This window comes from Tinamus guttatus, unplaced genomic scaffold (assembly GCF_059628265.1).
Source record: "Tinamus guttatus ecotype Peru unplaced genomic scaffold, ASM5962826v1 Tinamus_guttatus_pri_ptg000506l, whole genome shotgun sequence".
NCBI classification, from domain to species: Eukaryota; Metazoa; Chordata; class Aves; order Tinamiformes; family Tinamidae; genus Tinamus; species Tinamus guttatus.
Genome location: NW_028289040.1, coordinates 27631 through 49177, shown reverse-complemented (window position 1 = coordinate 49177; position 21547 = coordinate 27631). Strand labels below are relative to the sequence as shown.

Sequence of the window (21547 nt, the reverse complement as noted above, 5' to 3'; positions counted from 1 at the left end):
CTTCCTTTGACAAAAAGGGGAGTTCAAGCACTTGAGACACATGTATCAGATCCCTGAATCAAATCATCTTCATTTCCAATATGACATACCAGATCTGAAAAAGGTAAAGAGAAGGACAACAAAGTATATAATGAATTTTATTTGAGGAATGATCGAGAACGGATACTTCAGCCTGAAAAGAGATGTGTTAGGATAAAAAAGAGGCCTGCAAAACCATTCATATTATGCAGATGATGGGTAAGGCTTCTTGTGCATTGTTTCTTCAAATACAAGAACTAGAAAGTTTTATGTGACGATAGCTAAAAAGTATTCAGAGTTGACTATCACTTTATGCTGAGGTATGACTTGGGGAAACCAAACAAGGAGAAGGCTTTAGTATAGTAGGCAATGGATAAAGATGTCAGCCACCTAAAATGACCTAAACCCTAAAAATGACCTAAACCCTAAAAATATTATAGCACAAGACATGTTAAAAATAATAATAATAATAATCCCTATACAGCTGTCCTGCAATTGAGACTTAGGATCTAGCAAAAAAATGGATCTAGAGCTTCACTTTCTGAAGCCAGGAAATTTTGCTACTTTCTGATGATGCGAAGATGTGATCTATAGCAAACAACATTCTGTGCCACAAGTCTACCCAACATTGCATTTTGCGAACATCTTTGAAATTGCTATCCAAATTTTCTCCATTACATGTTTATGGCAGTGAGATGTCTTTGCTTATCACCAGTAGCTTGTCTAAAATACTTAAGATTTCTCAAGCATAGCTGACAGATAATACTCCAAATAAAATTTTCTTTAGTGATATATGAATTGAAATATTAGAATTAATCAACCAGTAGAAAGGTCAGAGACAATTAAATTTAAATATATACATATATAATACAAATATGTAATATAAATCTCTATGATATAACCTATATGACCTGTTCACATATTACTGGGGGGGGAGGGCACATTAAAATCAGTCAAATTTAAAAGAAAATTGAGTGCTTCAAACACATTGCACCATGTAAGATGGTTAACCATAAAAGCTTTACTAATTACTTTTGGAAAGATTTCAACTAGATTTAGCAAAGAACTGGGATAAAGCCATTTCTTAATAAAATTTAAAATTATGGTTAACTTGCATAAGCCTTAATGCTTTCCTGCAGGGGAACCTCATTAACTTTTCCCTACAGAACAATTAAAATGTTATTTCGGCAGCCATTTGAAAGATGATGCACAAAATATAAATCTATACATAGGGCTATTACTCAGTCTGCATTAAATTCAAACCTCAACTTGCAAACCCTTCAAAAAAGAGAGTAATTTTTTGCTGAATTTCCCACCCATAAGAAGAATTTGCTGAATTTCCCACCCAGCATAAGAAGAGAGATATTAATGGTTGATAGCGACTGCTCAAAGGGAGTATATGTATCTGCATGTGAGTATGCAGATAATGCACATAAGCAATTAATGGACTATGAAGATCTTATAGTCTGAATTATTTAACACCATACATTTGTCTATTCTTAATTCATTTCATATTTACTCTCCAGTGTGTTTATTTCTTATTCTTTAACAGTTACCCTTTGTTACTGAACTGCCTTTTAACAAAGACAGAAGCATTTGTTCCAATATCACAGAATACCATCTTCTTCCTTATTGCGATTTAATTATTTTATGTTAAAGATTAACCATACTTTAAAACAGATAACATATCTGTTTTACACTATGAAAGACCTTTTGACTGTTTTCCCCTACTAATCAAAAGTGAAAGATTTTACACAGTGTTTTCTTTCTAAGTAGTATTCTGTAAAACATGCTCACAAATCACACTTTTTCCAGACAGTTAGTGGCAGGTTTTCTTTAGCACTGTCCTGGTAAAAGCAAATCACTCTACTACAAAGATATCATGATTAACTTATCATGGACATGTCAGCTAATGATATAATTAAATATATATATTTAAGTAGCATCATCTGCAATTACGAATCTATAATTGTTACTGACCATTTTTGGGAAAATTAGATTTTCTAGAATTTCATATTGATTTATATAAACCTTTAACATTAGTGTCTTTATAATGAAATTCAAATCTGCAGTGTGTCAAACCTGTGCAAAGGCCTGTTCAGAGAGAACAGTGACATGTTAGTTGAAATGCTGCTCATGTCATGGAAACAATAAAGTGTAACATATTGTCTGGCAACAGGTTTACTGGAAAACAAAACAAGACTCATTTATTCTGTTTCCTGAAAGGTACCAGTATGGATAGGAGAATTAAACTTTCACATTTTCTGTATTTTTTAATATTTCTCAGTTGATTGTACAAGTAAGTTGTTTTCTAAGTATATGTGGTACCTTAGATACTCATTTTATTTGCATTTTTTCTTTCACTGTCATGTACATACATAGGTACATGCTGTGAAATTTAAGATATTTTTTAAACTAATTTTCATTCAGTTGAAGCCTAACCTCCAACCTACACTTTTGATTTTGCCAGTGTAGTTATTTACCCAAGTATAAAAGAAAATAGAAGCATATACTGTGTAAAAAAGAATGAGGCAACCATCTCAAAAGCCTTCAGTGATTTCAAATTCCTTCCGTCGTGTAAGCAACCTAAGTAAATCATTTTAAATCAGAGTGATGGGAGTGAGGACACAGCGCCCATGTTTGTCTGCCTGTTAATAAAATAATATCCTTAGACTGATCAGTTTTTCCATCCACTTTCCAGGAAGATTTTATTCTTTGACTCAAATTTCTTTAAATTCAGTTAGTAGGTTTTGGATTATATTTATTTGTTCTATTCTTTTTTACTAAATCAGAGCTCTGAAAGTTTAGATTTTACATTAATAACATAATTTTAAAGATGAGCTTTCTATATTTGAATTTTTACACCATAGATTAAAAGGTCATTGTCAAAATTTGCAAGGACTTAAGTCAGAGACCGTCTTCATTCAGCTCCATGATAACATTTTTCACCAGACACAGAACAATACATGTACACAGTTGTTCTACTCAGGTAGATCTAAGCCTAAGATCTGTCCTTTCACATCATCAGGTTAAGAGAATGCAGTACTTTAGACGTAGGGATCCAGTATTTTTCATGCAAGAGTACAAACGTGGAGGCAGATTACTACAGTAATAGTTCATAAATCATAGAATCATAATGGTTGGAAAAGACCTTTGCGATCAAGTCCAACTGTAAGCCCTTCAACACTATCCTGTAAAACCATGTCCCTAAGCACCTCATCTACATGTTTCTTGTCAATGCGAGGGATGGTGACTCCACCACTTTCTCCGGCAGCCTGTTCCAATGCTTGACTACTCTTTCTGTGTGGAAATTTTTCCTAATATCTAACCTGAACTTCCTCTGACTCAGCTCAAGGTCATCTCCTCTTATCCTGTCAGTAGTTATTCTGGATAAACCATGTACCCACAGGTCAAATCAATTCCTGCTTGGTCTCATGTACAATTTTAATTACACCAGAGATGGGGATGAGAAGATCCTGTGGTACAAGAGAGGCAACAATACTCTGTGACAATCACTTCTGCCTTCATTCAGTAAGTGTGGGATTGATGGCCACACACTCACATACACATTGCTGTTTCTCCCTGCCTTCTCCTGTGACTTCTATGTTGTCCTCTACAGTCAGATTCCCTGGCAGTGAGGGAAAGATATAATCTACTCCATAAGCATTGTAATGTTGCAGCACTAAGCTATAAAAATGGCTTTGTTTTTCTTCTAGTCAGAACTTGTTACTGCCACAAATTTTGAGTAGAAAGAGCTAATGCACATCACATGTACACTACTAAAAAGGCACATTTGACAAAGCATTTCACAACTATAAACTTAAAAATTATTTCAGTTTCTCTGGGACATGAACCTCTCACAGGCGTAAAAGCCATTAATAAAAGGTAGTAAAAGGCAATATAACTGTCCTGAGAATCAATGCCAGGATCTATTCTATTTACCCCTCTTAAGTGAGAGTAAATGCACATTAATTACATTAGCACAGTACCTGAACTTGAAGGTGTTACAACTGCTACAAAACATAGGAATAACAAGCAGTCGACAAAACAGATTAAATTAAAAGAAGACAAAAACAACAATGAAAGCATATGTAGGTGCAGTGGAAGAAATAAGTCAAGGCATTATTGGCAAGTATACTTCATTTAAAGTATCAAAAAAAAACTAACAAAAACCTAAACATGATGGTTCACAAATCTGCAATACAATACATTTGAGTTGAAGCATTATATCATAGCCCACAAAGACTACACCAGTAGTGGAATCCACCTGAAAAGAGTGTGCAAAAATGAATACTTAAGGGGAGATTAGAGGGCTAGATGGAGAAAAATGAACCCAGAAAGACTTGATGAAGAGCATCAAAATAACAAACACCAAAGAAAGTCAAGAAGATCTGCAAAAACAGCTATGCCTCAAATATAGCCTGGTATTTTCAAAAACTCTCAGAGCACACTTCTACTGAAGTGTGTGCGAGTTTTCACTCAGCTTCGGATGAAAGTAGAAGCAACCAACCATGAGATTTATTTAAAAAAAAAAAAAAAAAAAAAAAAAAAAAAAAAAACCTCTCAACAGCTGTCTAATACAAAGGGGGGAAAAGGTAAAATACTCAAAGCAAAAAACAGAAGGGATTTCTCCCCAAGCACATATATACTTCTTTATTCTTCCATACCTCACTCCCAGCTACTGGGCATCCAAACCTTAACCCCTTATTTGTCAGTGAAATTAAGATGCCTGAAGACTCTTAACATTAAATACACCTGACTGCTTGCTTCAGCAGGACAGTTACCACCTGCCACTGAATCTGTGCTAGCTGCCTGCCTCCATTACTGCAGTAAATCCCTGCCCCTCTCTTGCAGGACTCCGACATCCAAACATCTGCTTCATTTTGTCTGCATACCAAGTTTTTCTCTTCTCCACTCTGCACTTGAACAGTTCAGCAGCATGTTAGCTATGGACAGAACTGATATTTGCAAGCTGTCTCTTAGTTCCAGACCCATCTGTATTAGAGAATGCATGAGAACAAACAGCATCTCTACTTGTGGCTTTGCACATCTTTGGCAACCTGCCTGCCTTGTACCTAGGTAAAAACAGTGGAGCCAGACTGCCTATAGCCCATATGTTGTGCAGGCTGTTCAACAATGCCATTGACAAGGTCATATAATTTAGGAATAAATTATCACAAGCAGAAATGAAAAATAATATCAGCTTGGCAAGCAAGGTTTCTCAGCCTTAAGGAACCCAACCCCCCAAAAAGTACAGTTACTAATAGAATCACAGAAGAAAAACTGAAATAAGCAATTCAGATGGGACCATATAGAAATCTTTACCCCTGCAGCTCGCCAGAACATGTTGATTGAGCAGTGTTCATACAAGCATAGTTATTCTTTGGCATTCCAAGGGATTTTTTTGCGAAGACTTCATATATTTAATGCTTAGTTTCTCCTCAAACTTCTAAAGTATGTACCAATCAACAAGCAATGAAAAATCTGAGTTATTACTAAGAAGAGTAAAATATATACCGCGGCAACAAAATACATCCCAAGAAGCAAAGTCTTTCCCCCTCTACCGAGATTTGCTCATATTTTCTAAAAGGGAGATAAATACTTGTTGCAGACCTTAGTAAAGTAGTTTTTAGAAATTCTACAAGTTCAGGTCCTAGATTTGCAAAGTACTTGGCATCTCCTGCTTTCCCTCCCTTATGTGGTAGGGCAATCATTAATTTGGAATTTTTAGTTTTGTGCTCTTTTCCTAACAATCATAACCTTAATTCATTATTTCATAAAAGAAAAATCCAGAAGTGCAATTCTATATTGACTTGGGCTGAAAGCTTTTAATGAAAACAAAAATAAAAAATGATAAAATATTGGCATTACACTGTATAAAAATAAAATTTTAAAAAGTCATAGAAATGAACTGTGAATGCTTTGAATTTATCTGCTGTGATTATCTGTGATTATTGACCTTCATCTTCTACTTATTCGCTTATAAAGACTCATCTTCTCCGAAAAGTGCAGAATTTTTATCACACAAAACAACCACTGCTGTAAATGCTGAGACACACCTATGGCACCATAACTAGGCTCACAAAATAGCTTCCCATCAAAGTTTAGGGCCAAAGGAGGCTATAAAAAGTAATAAGAAGGAGAAAACAGGTAGGAAAATGAACCCTGCCTGCAAATGTTCCCTCAATCAAATTCTCAAGCCCCAGTCAAGATTTCATCTCCCAAAGCAAAGAGCTAAAATAGACTGAGTAGTTGGGCTTGCAGTGATTGTGAAACACACAAAATAGCAGCACTAATAGTGGCTCTTTACAAGGACAGCAATTGGCCATATGGTAGAAATTACTGTGGTAGAAGAGACTTGAGGGAAGTCCAAACTAGAGAGCACGGATATGCTAAAGGAGATGCTTAATAAGTGAGTAGAATATTGTATTTTCCTCTCTACATTAGCAATTAACAATTACATTGATAAGTAGCTTATTCCACAGCTTTCCAGCTTGCATATTCCACAACTTTCCAACTCTCTGAGTTATTCCAGTTCTGTTCTATTCTAATTATGTTCTATTCTAGGCTTATTTTCCATTGTTCTATCCACAATATCTGCTTGACTAATCATTTTTAAGTTCCACTAAAGTACAGAGGTATTTTTTCTATATACAGGTATATATTTTTTTTTCTTTTGCATGACTCTTATTTAGAATAAGCGAAAATTTACCAAGAGAGGAAATAAACCTGAATTTCTTCATTACACTTTCACTTCATCCTGAAAAGTGCAGCCTTGCCTCCTCTAGGAAAATAAATTAGCCAATACCTTTGCAAACAACATTTGTGTATGATAAATAAAGTGTATTCTAGTTTCATAAATAAACAAGAAACTCCCTCAAGTTTATTAATTCCTTTATCTTCTGGACAACTGTACACATGGAATATGGTCATTAACAATTTCTTCTTAAAATTCACACATGCTATCTAGGAATGAGAAAGCGGTTTGGTTAGAAAAAAAATCTGACATTACAAAGCAAGCTGTTTTTTTAAGATGGTTGTAATGATCCCTTATTGCTTTGCCCATTACCACTTTATTAATAATACATCTTCAGAGTATTCTTTATTGATTATACAATAACAGTAAGGATATATATATATAAAAGTAGAGCCTTAAGGCAGGTATCTGGTGTACCTTTGTTTTTTTTCTTTTTAATAACCAGTGTTTGATATATTTAGAGATATATGATGACAACAAAGTGCTCAGTATATGGGAGTTTTAAATTCCCCACTAGCATAGCAGTCAGACCTTCTAGACACAAACATCCAGCATAAGCATAGACAGCACAGCATTCCCAAAGATGTTTGAACTGTGAATACTGGAAGCCAAACTCAAATACCCTATCACACCAAAAAAAAAAAAAAAAAAAAAAGGTATACCTTGTTCACTGATGTTACAATTCCATTTCATTTGAAAACATCATCATTGCCAGGGCTTCAATAACAATTAAAATACAGGAGAAGTAATTAATTAATATTCCTTCTTTCTCCCTCTTTACACTTGAAAAAAAATAGTGTGTGTGGAATCAGGCTAATATAATAAACATATCATTGCTGAAATTACAAACTACAGTAGTTTGTAAAATCTGCACTACAGATTTTTTTTCCTTTTTGTTGAGGATTACATGGTCACTAGATATAATAATTTTTAATTGCCAGGAGAAACAATATACAGCTTTAATTTAATTAAAACTCCAGACACAATTTGACAGCACTGGGAAGAGAAAGGATGGGAGGTAGCCCTGTTTATTTTGAATTGAAGTGAGAAAGTAGATGCAAGAGGTTTTTTTTTCCCCTTCTCAAAATATAAAGGATATAGTAATCTCTGCAATTTCTGAAGAGTAAAACGGTCTTCCTGTCTCAAAAAGCTGCTTATAAACAAGCTGAGATAAAGCTATCATTTCTGGTCATGCTAAATATGGGAAACAGTTTAAATTTTAAGAGAAGATTTTTTTTTCAGACAGAAAAAAAAGAAAAAAAGCCTCAATATAACAATAAAATAACATATGTGTTTAAAAATCACACTTGAAGAAATGTCATTACACAGCACACTACCAGTAGAAGCCATAATTTAGCTTCAAGGAATCCACCACAAGCTAATATTCAAGGTGCCTGAGGGAGATACTTGAATCTGTGTTTTTAAACTGTCAAATTATTCCCTTCTATAAGCTCAGACCAGTTTCAAACAGAGCAGACAGGAGAGAAAAATGAACTTTGCCTTATCTTTAAGTTCCTTTTTTGTAATTAAATTTTAAAATAGGTATTATCAGTCTTTCCTTACCAGCTCTGTTCTTGCAGTTACTGTACTTGAAGAATTTGTAAGATAGCTCTACCTGAGCCACACTTTCTGGCTTTGGCACAGGCTGACGGTTAACCTACCGAAAAGCAGCTGTGTGGAAAAGGATCTGCGAGTCCTGGTGGACACGTTCACCATGAGTCAGCAATGTGGCCCCAAGGCCAAGAAGGTCAAGAAGGCCTGGTATGCACTTCCTAGTGGATACGTGCACCATGAGTCAGCAATGTGCCCCTGTGGCCAAGAAGGTCAAGAAGGCCTGGTGTGTGCTAGGAAGAGCACTGCCAGAAGGCTGAGGGAGGTGATCCTCCCTCTCTACTCAGCCCTGCTGAGGCCACATCTGGAGAGTGCACAACAATTTCCTACCAAATCCTTTAACTGCTATTGTACACAAGATAACACACAATAGTGACATAACAATACACAAAATGTACAAAAGTGCATCGCAGCTAGGGATTCAGTTAACTATTATATAAGGAGCTATCCATGTCAGATCAAAGATCTGTCTAACACAATATCCCCTCACCACAAAGAGCCAATGATCATTTCCCAGGAAAAAGACAGGTGGGGGAGTGCACATAGAGCTTTCTTCTCCCAGGATTTAGTGAGTTCAGGCCTCAGAGGTCTGATGAACTCAAGGTTTCTGTGGGCAAATACATGGAATAAAAAGCATTAAATATAGTCACTGTTTGAACACATGAATGTCTAGTATCTACAATGTTTTGTAGCAGGAAATTCCACTGAACCTGCTGTGTGTTAGATTCATTTGATGTCTTCTAGCTCTTGCGTTGGAAGAAATGGTGAACAGTCATCCTATATTCACCTTTATATTCACCTTGTACATGCTACTCATTATTTTTCAGGCCTCTATTATAAAACCATTCAATGGCTCTTTTTTCTAGGCTATGAGAAGTATCCTACTGAATTATTTCTTACATGGAGGCCATGCAGAATCTTTGTTCATCCTTTTCTTAAGTTTTTCAGAACGAATGTAGTTCAACTAGGTATTAAAACTACATCTTTTAACTGCATAACTATAAAAATACTTGGCAAGCCTTTTTGAGAAAGGTATCTAGCACTAAAAAAAAAAAAAGGATATATTTTAGATGTCCACAAAGGCAGGTACCTGAGGAGTGATATTTATTTCCTAGTGTGCCTGCACATGTTTAGTAAGGACCTTCCAAACAACACCTTAAAGTCAAGTTTACAGTACTACCAATATTATTCTATTCAAATCCTTCACACCCTTTCACTTTTTCTGTTTGAATAGAAATATTTTTCTGTCACTGCTTCTAAACCCACTATTGCAATACCTGTCAGACTCAGAGCATCAAAAGTCCTATCTGCTTTCAAGCCTCTCATGATATGGATATGTTCTGACTAAAAAAGTGAGCACAGGAAAGTTTAATTATAAATTAACAACACTAGTAGATTTGATGAGTTGCACATAAAATATAAAAAATCCAGACATTTGTGTGCTGGACATAAACCTACTAAATGCTGAGATGATTGTTCACCAGTTACCTCCCATTCTGAGGACAGAGAACACCAAATGCTACGGCCAGCAACCTCATGGATGTGTAGTTTTAGGGCCTTCACATTGTGATCATCCATTAGTTACTCTCCTAGTTCACAACCATACCTCTGTTATCAACCTTTTTGTAGTGATAGTCAGAGATGCCTTTTCTAGGACTAAATAAAACACAAATCCGTTTTACCCTGACAGCTTGCTGATTCCTGAAGACAAAGATGAATGTTACAAAGCATCTTGTTAGGCTTTTATACAATTGTGATCCTAAACCATAACTTACTTCTTTATTGCTAATGAAATATAAATGGCACTTTAAAAATACAGCATCTTTAGTATTTTCCTCTACTTAAACTCCTTTTACAATCCCCAGCACTGCAAAATAAATGCATGGTCCTTTCGTAGAGTTTTGTCATATTTCCTATTGGCATGCACCCCTGTGCATGTGCATGCACGCACACATACACACACATGTGCACAAACACAGACAGAATCCATAGTTCAAAGAAAGAAATTGCTTCTCTCTATACATATATATATAGTCTCTATATAACAAGAAACAATCCTCTTGTTATATAAATCATGTAGGCTTGCTCTTTATTGACCTAGAAGTATTTGTAGAGGTAATTTTCCTATGGAATTTAACTGAGGTAGTGGCGTCAGAGTCATGGTAATGCTTATTAAGAAAGAAAAGCTTAAAATTATAACACTTGCAGCCTTATTGTTTTGATAAGGGTTGGTGACTGACTTTTAGGCACTTCCTTCTGTAACTAGCAGTGCTGCCTGTTTTTGGCAGTACTTATATAGTTTGGATTTTAAGTAACATTTAACTACTGATAAATAACATGCCACTGAAGAACATAAACAGAATTGCAATAAAGAGTCAAGAAAATATTACTATCTCAAATTATTTGTATTATGGCCAGCTTCCTGGACAAGAAAGGGCAAAGCTGCATGTGCTTTTTTATTCTTCCTCTTTTAGAGGATCAGAGCTTAGAGAATGGTATGCACAGTTATCTTCTCAATATGTATTGAGACAGAGTTACTCTATGTACATTACAAATGTGTGCTACACATTTGTTTCATCAGGTTTGTAGAGAGATTCAGGCCCTGCTCTCTTCTTGTGCTGAAGTTTTATGTCAGATCAAGAGGATTTTATAATCTTTGGACATGGGGCTCTTCACATAAAAGGAAGATTTCAGAAATCAAATAGGGCTTAAAGTTAACAGGATCATCTGGGAGAAATAAAAATCATCATCTCTCTTGCTTTGCAGTATTGCAAATATGTTCTTTCCAATAAAACAGTATCCTACATTTGTAACCATATATCACCAAATCACAGAATAGTTGTGGAAAGGTTTGAGGAGGTACTTCTGGAGATCATCTCACTCAACGTCCCAACTTAAGGATGGTCAGCTAGAGCAGATTGTCCAGGATTATACCCAGTCTCATAGACATGGATACTCTACAACCTCTCTGAGCAAACTGTTTATGTAAAGAAAGGTCAGTATACAAAACACAGAAAGTACAGTATTTTATACATGCAGGGCTACTCAATGATTTATACATTGTGTTGCAGCATTGGTTTAGCCTCTGGCCAACAATAATTTTTGCCTTCTAAAAAACTATTCTTAACCTTAACATGTAAATAATCTGTTCAAGTCAGAAAATCTATTACAAGCCTCTTACAAGGGGCTCAGTTATCCCAGATAAGGCCAAATGTCTAAGATGCTTTTGCAATGCAAAGAAACAGAAACCTATTTCAGCTGCTAAGTTAACTCATGAGCAAGTTAAGACAATTGTTCAAGATCACATATAAATCTATGACTTTAGTGGAAAACTGAACTAGGAAGGTTTGCCATTAGTGGTTGTTCCTATTTCATCACTACAGTGTCTGTGGTGAACCAGTAAGGTGATTAAATAGCATGTCTGAGCCATTATATGTAATGAATTATAAATATAGATCCCTTTTCACAAGACCATTTTTTCATAGTGATTATTTTATCACATATTTTTTGTTTATCTGATCATGTCTAAAAATGGGAGGCTTAAAGACAACCTACTAATAGCATGTCTCTGATGCAGCTGTAAATCTCTCATGCTGGGCTGAGGGAATAGAAGTCTCTTTTCTCAAAAAGAGGTTCTTACATTTAACTACAACAGAACCAGAATGCAAGTTGGCACTTTACAGGTGTAAGATGTATCCATTACCAAAAGGTGAGGCAAACTTTGCCTTTTAGCCTGTTAACACTTATGCAGGAGTCAAACATGTACTGTGACCCTGCTTGGAATCCTTGAAAACTCTCAAAACACTAAATCAGCATGGATGTGCCAGTACATCTTACAGATGCTCAAACCATAAAAACAAAAACCAAAGCACAACAAGAAACTGTTATTTCTTATGTAAAAGGCTAAGAGAAAAAAAAATCAAAACAAGAGCTCCTAATTAGTGCCTTGGTTCATACCCAGCAACAATTTTACCTATACATGGTATATATACTTTTCTTTTTTTTTTTTTCAAATGTGAGAAACTGCCTCTGTGGGAGCAATAACAGTGCTCATATATTCCTCTGTGTGGTTGTTCAGCTAAGATTAATGAATGGTAACCTAAGGAACACAGAATCTCTTGGAAAACTGCTGATTTGTTACAAATTAAGGTGCAATTAATGTATATTGTGCAGTGCTGAGAGAAATAAAATGTTCTATGGTTTGGGTAACATTATTTTTTAATAGTAAAATATTGCTACTACAGTAATGTTTGTTTCTTATTCTGCATGGCATATGTTGCTAAAGACCCCTTTTGTCTCCTTGGCAACGAGTAATCCATCTCCATACAGAGTAGAGAATAAATAATTGCTAACAAAATCATTGAAGTGAGTGAAAATAATATTGCACATGGAATGGTGATAGAGAAATCATTATTCTATCAGTATATTTACATCACAATATGCATACATAATTTATTCTCTGCCTGTTAAGCTATCAGATATTGAAAAAAAAAAAAGTTTATAACTTGCAGGTTAGAAGGGCTATATGCATTTAAAACACCTCAATGAAAATTAATTAGCCAGCTATATGGAATGTTGTATTTTGTGTGTATATGAACTGTCCCCTGTCTCCCAGAGACATCACATTACCTATAAGATAAACAATACATGCATATAAAATATTTGCTGTTTAATTTCTAAATGCCATACATCCTAATGTGTAAGTAAGCATCTATAAACTGCTATGAGAAAGGTTTAAAATATATATAAATGTATATATCTGCCTCATAGACAACTGTCCTAAAAGAAAGAACCAAACAAAACCAAAAAGAAAAACCCAGATCTTATAAAATATATTAAGGGGGAATAAGCAGGGTTGTGGATAGAGCGAAATGCAAGCATTTCTGGGGAATAAAGTCCTGGGCACTGGAAAACTCCACTGTACAGAAGGTGCTTCATCCTCCCACTCTCTCCACTCACATGTGCACACACATATATACATATATACACACATATATATATTTACACACAGGTCTTCATGATATCTTTCTCTTCTTTTTGCAATCTGTTCTCCAAGTTGAGTTAAAGATGACCACCCGATAATGGTTAGTAATGGAGCTGATACTGCTTAAAGTCATCACTAACATCCTGGATTATGGGGTGAAACGTATCCTCAGAGATTTCATAGACTAGAGCCCTGCTTTCCTCTGAATAATTAGATTGCTAGCCAAAATGTAAAGCTCTGTTTTCAGGCCATGGTGTGATCCTTAGAAATGAAACTCATTTGGGTTAGGCCACAAGATTCCTATGCATAACCTTGACAAACTTTTTCATTATCTTCGTAGCTTAATTTCTCCATTTTGCTTCTTATGCCCTTTGACTATTAAGTCTATCTGTTCTGTCAAGACAGGGAGTATATGTCTTTGTATGTACATAGAATTTTTAGAACAAAAGCGATATGTTCTCACAGACACTAATAGAAAAACAGCTGCAACTGTAAAGAAAAAAAGGACCTCACTCTGGTACAAATAAGTTAATTTACCTTCCAACTATAACTACATTGTAGGGAGATTTAATCAGCAGAGGTGACAGCAACACAAATATTCAGCTGCATGCTCCAGAACTCCACAGTGAACAGCTGCTAAGATAGACCAATCACTACTAATATTTACCATCAGCAAAGAACCACTGGACATATTTAAAGAATTTCTACAAGCATGCTACTTCATAATCCTGATCTATAGGCAGTGGCCATGACTGGACATTACTGTTATTTAATTATCTAGAACTACTTTTAATAAAGGCTGCTACTTATAAGCTAAGTAGTTTAGAAGCACAATCCTGCTTCCAGTAGTAGTGAAGCAGGAGAAGAGGAAATTAAGTGAATATAAACTGTATCCTTGGAAAACTTTCTAAGTTTTGCAATAAAACATATAAGGAAATGCAGCTCCTACCCCATTCTTCATTGCTAATGGGAAAGAAGGTTATCACAAGAGTCATCAGGAACATTCTGTGGTTAAATTGCATATTTATCTTATATTAGCTAGCAGACTATGAAGCATTTAAAAGAGCTTCTTTAATCACAGATGGAACTTCTGGGCTTTATTAGATATTTTCTCTGCATAGACTCTTTCAGCTTGTTTTGGCTTCACTTAGCTCAACCATAACTTCTTGCAGTAGCAATGATATCTAGACTTGGTTCACCCAGTATTCTGGGGTTCTCTAGTCTTTCACTATCACTGACTTTTTTTTAACCTTTTCATTTTTGTTTTGAGTACCTCTAGAGCTCCGTGTTCAGGCTTGATGAGAAAGAAATTATATATAAACTCATGTATATTCAAGACTTCTTTCCCTGTTCAATGATAACAATGAAGATGATTCACTTTTCAACAATCACAGTTCCAATTATTATTCAAAAATAATCAAAGTATAACTTTTGCTTGTTTTGAAAATTATTCACTTCTGAATTTACAAGAGATTCACATCTCCATAGAAAAATGAATATTCTTTGGTTTACAAAAAGTAAAATAGATAAAATGTTTCTTGAATGTGACAAATTTTACTCTTGCTTAACACACAATGCTCAGCTGATGCACCCACACACATGAAAGCAATGTTTTCCAAGCTGTATGCAAAGATTATCTCCTCTTTATTTTCAATAAAGTGTAAACTGGCTAATTGGTTAAGGAAAATACACACAATTCATTTGATGTATTTGATAATTTGATAACTTATTCCCATTGATTTTTGTCAGATATGGGTTCTGCATAGATTCTTTATTAAAATTAAATCCTTCTTCTATCACGCACATTTGAAAACCTAAAGTAAAATTTATGCATGAGAAACTGAATAATTACCCTGCCTTGACAAAATCTCAAAACACAGATGACTACATGGATTTTATGCTTAAGCTACATGTCTGGATGATCAGTGAAATTATTTGCTTATGTAGAACTCTACATGGCATAGAGAATGAGAAGTTCTTGTAGACATAAGAAGTTATTGATCATACAAGATAATATGCTTCCACATTTGATTTCAATGAGTAACCTTTTACTCAGCAATTAGTCCCAACAAGACCAAAGAAAGCACTTAACTTGTCTAAAGATGCCAGCATATGGTCTATAATAACATAGAAAAATCCAAAAAACCCTACCGTCTGGCATAACACACCTAATCAAAGACATGCATAAAAGCAATCATGAAGACAGAGAAAAGTCAATAAAAGTAAAGGAATTGTCAAAGATCTTCAACAACACTAACAATGAATCCACAGCTGTCAAGCAGCAGACAGCTTTTACCAGGATGACTGACAAGCTATAATCAGTTCTCTCTTTCCACTTCTCTCTCTTCTCTCAGCAGGACTTAAAGTAAAGCTTTCAAAGCAAATGTTTGATTTACAAACAAACCCAAAGATGAAGAACTTAAAATATTATAAAAATGAATTTATTGATAATTGCCTGCCAACTTGATAAAAATTTGTCTAAGATTTTCATACTCCTAGTTGCCCAAACACAGCTACTTTGTGAGCCTGCTAGCTGACTTCTATTTCAGCAAAGCTAATCACATATGGAATTATGCCTACAACCAAAAAGTGAATATTCATTTTTATGTGATGCAAGCAGGAAGATCTTTCCCATTGCTGAACAAGTTCTCTATTCCTAGAATGCTGATACAATCTAAGTTTAAACCTACTATTTCATGAATGCTGCTCATTTCTTGTAGAGATTTGTAATATCAACTGCAAATATATCACATTTCTATGAGGTGTTTTTTTTTTCCCTTCTGACATAGATTTTAGTGATACATTTTGCCACTTTATGCAATTTCTACTTTATCATGCTGCAACATTATCTGTTTTCTTTCAGAAAAATCAACATTTCTTTAACAGAGAAAATGCAGGGTATTACACTACAAGAGTGAAACCATTTCAAACTCAGTCATGTGCAATATGTTAATGAGCCAACCAAAATAATGTCAACATAATCTGCAATCTGCACAGCAAAAGTGAAATGTCAGCCAATTATACCAAATGGCAAACGGTTTTACTGTTCAAGGAGATGATTTATAAATCTGTTAGTTCATGAAGATGACATAAAATAGGAAATCAAAGACTTTGGAGAAAGCAAAAAAAAAAGAGAGAAATCAATAGAGCTACTACTTTTACACATATGCTACAGTAAAATGGAGGATTTTTAAGTGTTATTTTTTCAGTATTTTAAGTGTTATTTTTTCAGTAGCACATTTAATCAACCTAGAGGGTACAAAGGTAGAAGAATTGATGCATTTTTAATGTTTAGAAAGAACTATACTCAAAAAATCAGTTGTTTAATCTTTGTACAAAGGCAACCCAACTATATGCAAAATAAGCCCTAAAGCGTTTTTCTAAGGTCCTCAGCAAACGGCCTTTTCCACAGAATCCATCCTTAGTATTTTTAAAGTCAATAAAAAGTATAAACTGGACCGGCTTGCATCTGGTTCATTCTGCTTAGAGTAGGAGTTGTATAGATGTGCTTTCATAGCACAGTAGTAAATATGGCTGTGCTCTCTGGACAGTAAGTAGCATTTATACATGCAAGCAATTTATCTTACTCATATTTCCCTTTATGTCATTTTAGGGCAACATCTGTTAGATTATAGCATTTGTTTTAGCAACTCTCACTACTTCCTGAAGCATCAGTCACATTAGTTGCACTAAATGCAAGAGAGTGACAATTACTAGAAAGGGTTGATTACTTTCTTCAACATCCGTAATGCATGTGAAACACTATTCCAAAATGTCAGATTTTCAGCTTAGGTCACTAAGTGTTTTTTGACAAATTAAGAAAGAGGCTAGAAATCATCAATCTTTACACCAACCAGAAGAGTTGTTTTTGGACAACATACTAAATGTTTACTGTAATGTAATGTTAAAGTAATGCACTTTGTATAAGGAACCTGGTAAATACAGCTCAACCTCTAAATTCCCACAGGGAACATGGCTATTTGGTTTTTCAATGCACTACATATATTTGCAGTAAATGATGTAGTTCTGAAAATCTTGCCTAGTAATAACAGAACTAATAAAAGGTATCAGCATTGTATCGATTTTTTTTCTCTGTAACTGAACCATTATGTGGAACCAATGGAAAAGTAACTCAGGAAGTGCTTGACTGCATTTTCTTTATAAACAAGTTTCTCATATAAAGCAAAAATAATCTTTTTTTTTTTTTTTCCTCCTGCTGGAAATTTGTTATTTTATATCAGTGTGTTTTGTTTTAGAGGCATTACATAAGAAAAAAATAGGCACAAATTCTACATGTTGTGATCCTGCCAGTTTACCTTACAGAACAACTAAAGCAACCTGTCTTTGCAGAGTTTCTGTAGTACCTTTAGATGGCTTTTAGGTGGCTAGATTTTGCTACATAAAGGTGAAAAAGTTGTCCTATTCAAAAGTTAAAACAAGGTGTCAGGTCAGAAGAAGGTCCCAATTCTCTTTGAATATCTAAATACAGCATTTATAATGAATGAGTGAAAGATTGATAAAATACCCTAAGCAGAAAAAAAAAAAAAAAAAAACAACTTTGGAGTACAGCTGTCCTAGCAGTGTTGCAGCTAAACCACAACCTTGCCTAACTTTTTTTTTGCCACTCAGCTACTATAAATTAACTCCAAGAGAGCCATATTTATTAATACCAGATCAGAAAGGGACTTTCCTTTTCTTTTTCTTTTTCCAAAGAGAATTTGTCCATCTTTCACACACACACACAAAAAAAAAAAAAAAAAAAAAAAAAAAAAAAGAGTGAGATTATGGATGAGTAATTTTGTCCACAGTGCTTGCTCACATTTTGCCTAAAGCTACAGTGCCCAAAACTAAATCTAATGGCAGAAATCCTGACTTGTCTGTTAATTCTCGAGGTACTTTTCTTTCCTAAGATAAAGCTTTTTTTACCCCCTGCTGACTATTTCTTGAGCCTGTCCCTCACCGCCGCACTATCAGGATTTACACAAAAACACAAGCATTAAAAACTTTGAATCTTTCAGTTACGAGTCAACATTTTTTATCTTATAATATCCCATGAAAGATGTAGACTCTGGTCCTTTTTCTATCATAGAAAACTGAAACTCACGTTTCCCTAAGCTTACCTTAGGGCCTTTATTCCCAATATACAAACTAAAGTGATGTTTCCGTATCTAGGAAAGAGTCAAGTATTTTAGATACTATCACCACTGGCCATTTTACTTTTTTAGGCAATATAAATAATGGCTACCCTTCCATATATACTAGCTTTCCTAGACCATACACTTGCCATCCAATTCACCCTGAGTGTTAAAGCTTGTTTACCTATTTCATCATTGTGCATTCCTGTTATCAGCATGTATCTAAAAATTAAGGACTATAATGTTCAATACAGTAATATCTCACTCCTTTTATACTTAAATTATTCTATAAATTTATCGATTAATCTATTACTAGATACCACACAGAGCTTTGTGTTCACAGGGCTAGAGTTTATGACCTTAAAAAAAAAAAAAAAAAAAAAAAACGCTGACCAAAATCATCCAGCTGCCAAAAATCCCAACTATTCATTGGGGAAAAAAATAACAACAAGAAAATGACAACAGATGTGAGGAAACTGAGGTGTATTGAAAATCGGAAGACAATGAATGCTCATGGGCCAGTAAGGAAGCAATGATTAATAATCTGTTTTAAAGTGAGCAGGGATTCTGTTTAGTGCTTCTATATTTCCCCAGATCATTTTTCAGACCTTTACAGTCATAGAGTAAATAGCAGCAGATGTTAAGCTGTAAGGCCACATGATTCAGCTACTATTAGTTATTTAATAAAAGTAGGCATGCTTGGCAAAATCCTGCCCATACTAATAAAGCTATACTGAAAGGGGAGGAAGAAGCTGCTCTTACGTGCGTGGTACGTGGTCTCTTCAAATACAAAATAAAAGATGTGCGCGACTTCTAGAATTTGACTTGTATGTGTTAGATAGGCTCCACACCTCATCTATAGATACACATTTTATCCAATAATGGCTAACACAAATCTGCCAGATAAAATAAGATTTTGAGAGCTGTCTTCTGTTACTGTGCTTAAAAAAAGGAAAAAGTCAACATTCATAAAAAGGATAGTGAAACTACACTTTCTTAAAAACATCTTGCTTTTACCATTTCTTCTTCTGTAATTTCTTTACATGCAAGAGATACCTTTCAGAGTATAGATCTCACAAGCGGCTCCAAGGTCAGCTGAGATCAATACTATTCAGTACTGCAATAAGCAAGTAAAACAAGTACGCTTAACTAGATTGAAAATATATTTAAAAGAAAATCAGGCAAACAGGTAGGAGAGAATAAATGTGCATAGCTGAGAGAAATTTAAATTAGAGAAGTCCTACAAGTCCCTCTCTTTTTTTTAGCATGAGGTCCAGTAGCCCACCTCTCCTCGTCGGCTCCTCCACAACCTGCATCAAAAAGTTATTGTCGCTCTGCAGGAATCTGTTTGTGCCTGCCTGTGTTGTCCTTCCAGTTGATGTCGGGGTAGTTGAAGTCCCCCATGAGAACCAGGGCCTGTGACCATGAGACAATATTCAGCTGACTATAGAAGGCCTCATCAGCCTCCTTGTCCTGGTCAGGTGGCCTGTAGCAGACACTCACCACAGTGTCTCCCACATTAGCCTGCCCTCTAATCCTCACCCACAAGCTCTCAACTCACTCATCATCCACCCCCAGGTTGAGCTCCATGCATTCCAGTTGCTCTCTCACATAAAGAGCAACTCTACCACCTCACCTTCCCAGCCTGTCCTTCCTAAAGAGCACATAGATGGTGCCATAGATGGGCAAATCCAATCTGCATAGATGCTAAAATAACAAACACATGAAACAGACACACACAAACATTAAGTCACCTTTTACAATTCCAACTAGACAGAGGAACCAAGCAATTTTTCTTAATGAAGAGAATTCCTGGAGGGAAAGCAGCATGCAAGGAGAATTAACATAAAACATTTATGAAAAATCCTTAACTTATAAATTACCATTTCATTGTATTTCTGATTTTTTTTAGTGTTTTAAAGGCTGCTGTAATCAAGAGCTGCTCTAGCTGATGGAGTAAAATCCACAGCCCTAAACTGATCATAAATTTCCACACAATCCAGTAGAAAAGCTGAATGTCAAAAGGCTTCTACTCCCCATGCTGTATACGGCATATACCTTTAAAGCAGAACTGGAATTCAATTAGGTGTGTTTTCCTGTACTCTGATATAGTTATGGTGTATCTCTTGTGCAAGCCTTCTCAGCTCCTTAAAATCGTGCTATGCAAAAGCAAACTAACTAAGAAAACAGAGGAATTGAAAGTTTAAATACTTCCTCTCTGCCTGCTTTGTTACCCCTCAAGCAAATCAAATAACCGCACCGCTATATTTAGGACACACTCTCAGATGATGTGGACTTGGCCCTTTAGAAAAGGGGAATCAAATACACAGTCTTTACCAAACTACTAAACAAAATATTTCATATAAGCAGCCAAATAGGGCATTATGGCAAAAGCTCTTTCTAATGCCTTTTTATTAAATGACAGTAAGGAATGTTGGTACATGAAAAGTGGTGCACAAATTGGGGCGAAGACCGGTCCTATAAATTTCTTATTTTGGGGGTACAAAGGAATTTGTACTTTGCAAAAGAATTTGGCACTACCTAAAACTAAACATATCTTGAGCACGTGAAGGGTGTAACTCTGCTGACAGAAATGAAGTTATCTAGTCTGCTCCTTCATTTCGCAGCACTTGGAGAATCAAATTTAGTACCATATAATAGAGTAAAATAGGCTAGTAGACAGGCTTACTAAATGAGTAAGATTACGAGCTTCTTTAAGCATTACACAGCACATATACACACACTAACTTTTATATGAAAACATTATCGATGTTTCAGCACTATGCGACAGTTATGCAGCTGCGCTGTTTTCAGCATCAAATAGCTCAAGAATCCTTGCAAAGCTCTGCTGGAATATGTCACACTTGGCCAAATCAAATATCTCTGAATCATAGAATCATTATGGTTGGAAAATATCTTTAAGATCAAGTCCAACCATAATTTATGCCCTAAATAAGAGTCATTCCAAAGTTGTCTCTTTAGGTCTTTAAGGCTCTGCTTGAAAGGAGAATAAAACAATTCTGACATATGAAATAAAAACAG

At 35.2% G+C, this 21547-nt stretch overlaps 1 protein-coding gene across 1 annotated transcript in view; it reads right to left on the bottom strand.

Annotated features, from left to right (window-relative positions):
• Nucleotides 1–8376, bottom strand: part of GRIK2 (glutamate ionotropic receptor kainate type subunit 2) — a 253600-nt gene extending 245224 nt beyond the window's left edge. The window contains exon 1 of the mRNA XM_088533518.1: nucleotides 8339–8376. The gene's annotated coding sequence lies outside the window, so the exon portion shown is untranslated. The remainder of the gene's footprint in view (nucleotides 1–8338) is intronic.
• Nucleotides 8377–21547: the final 13171 nt, after the last annotated feature.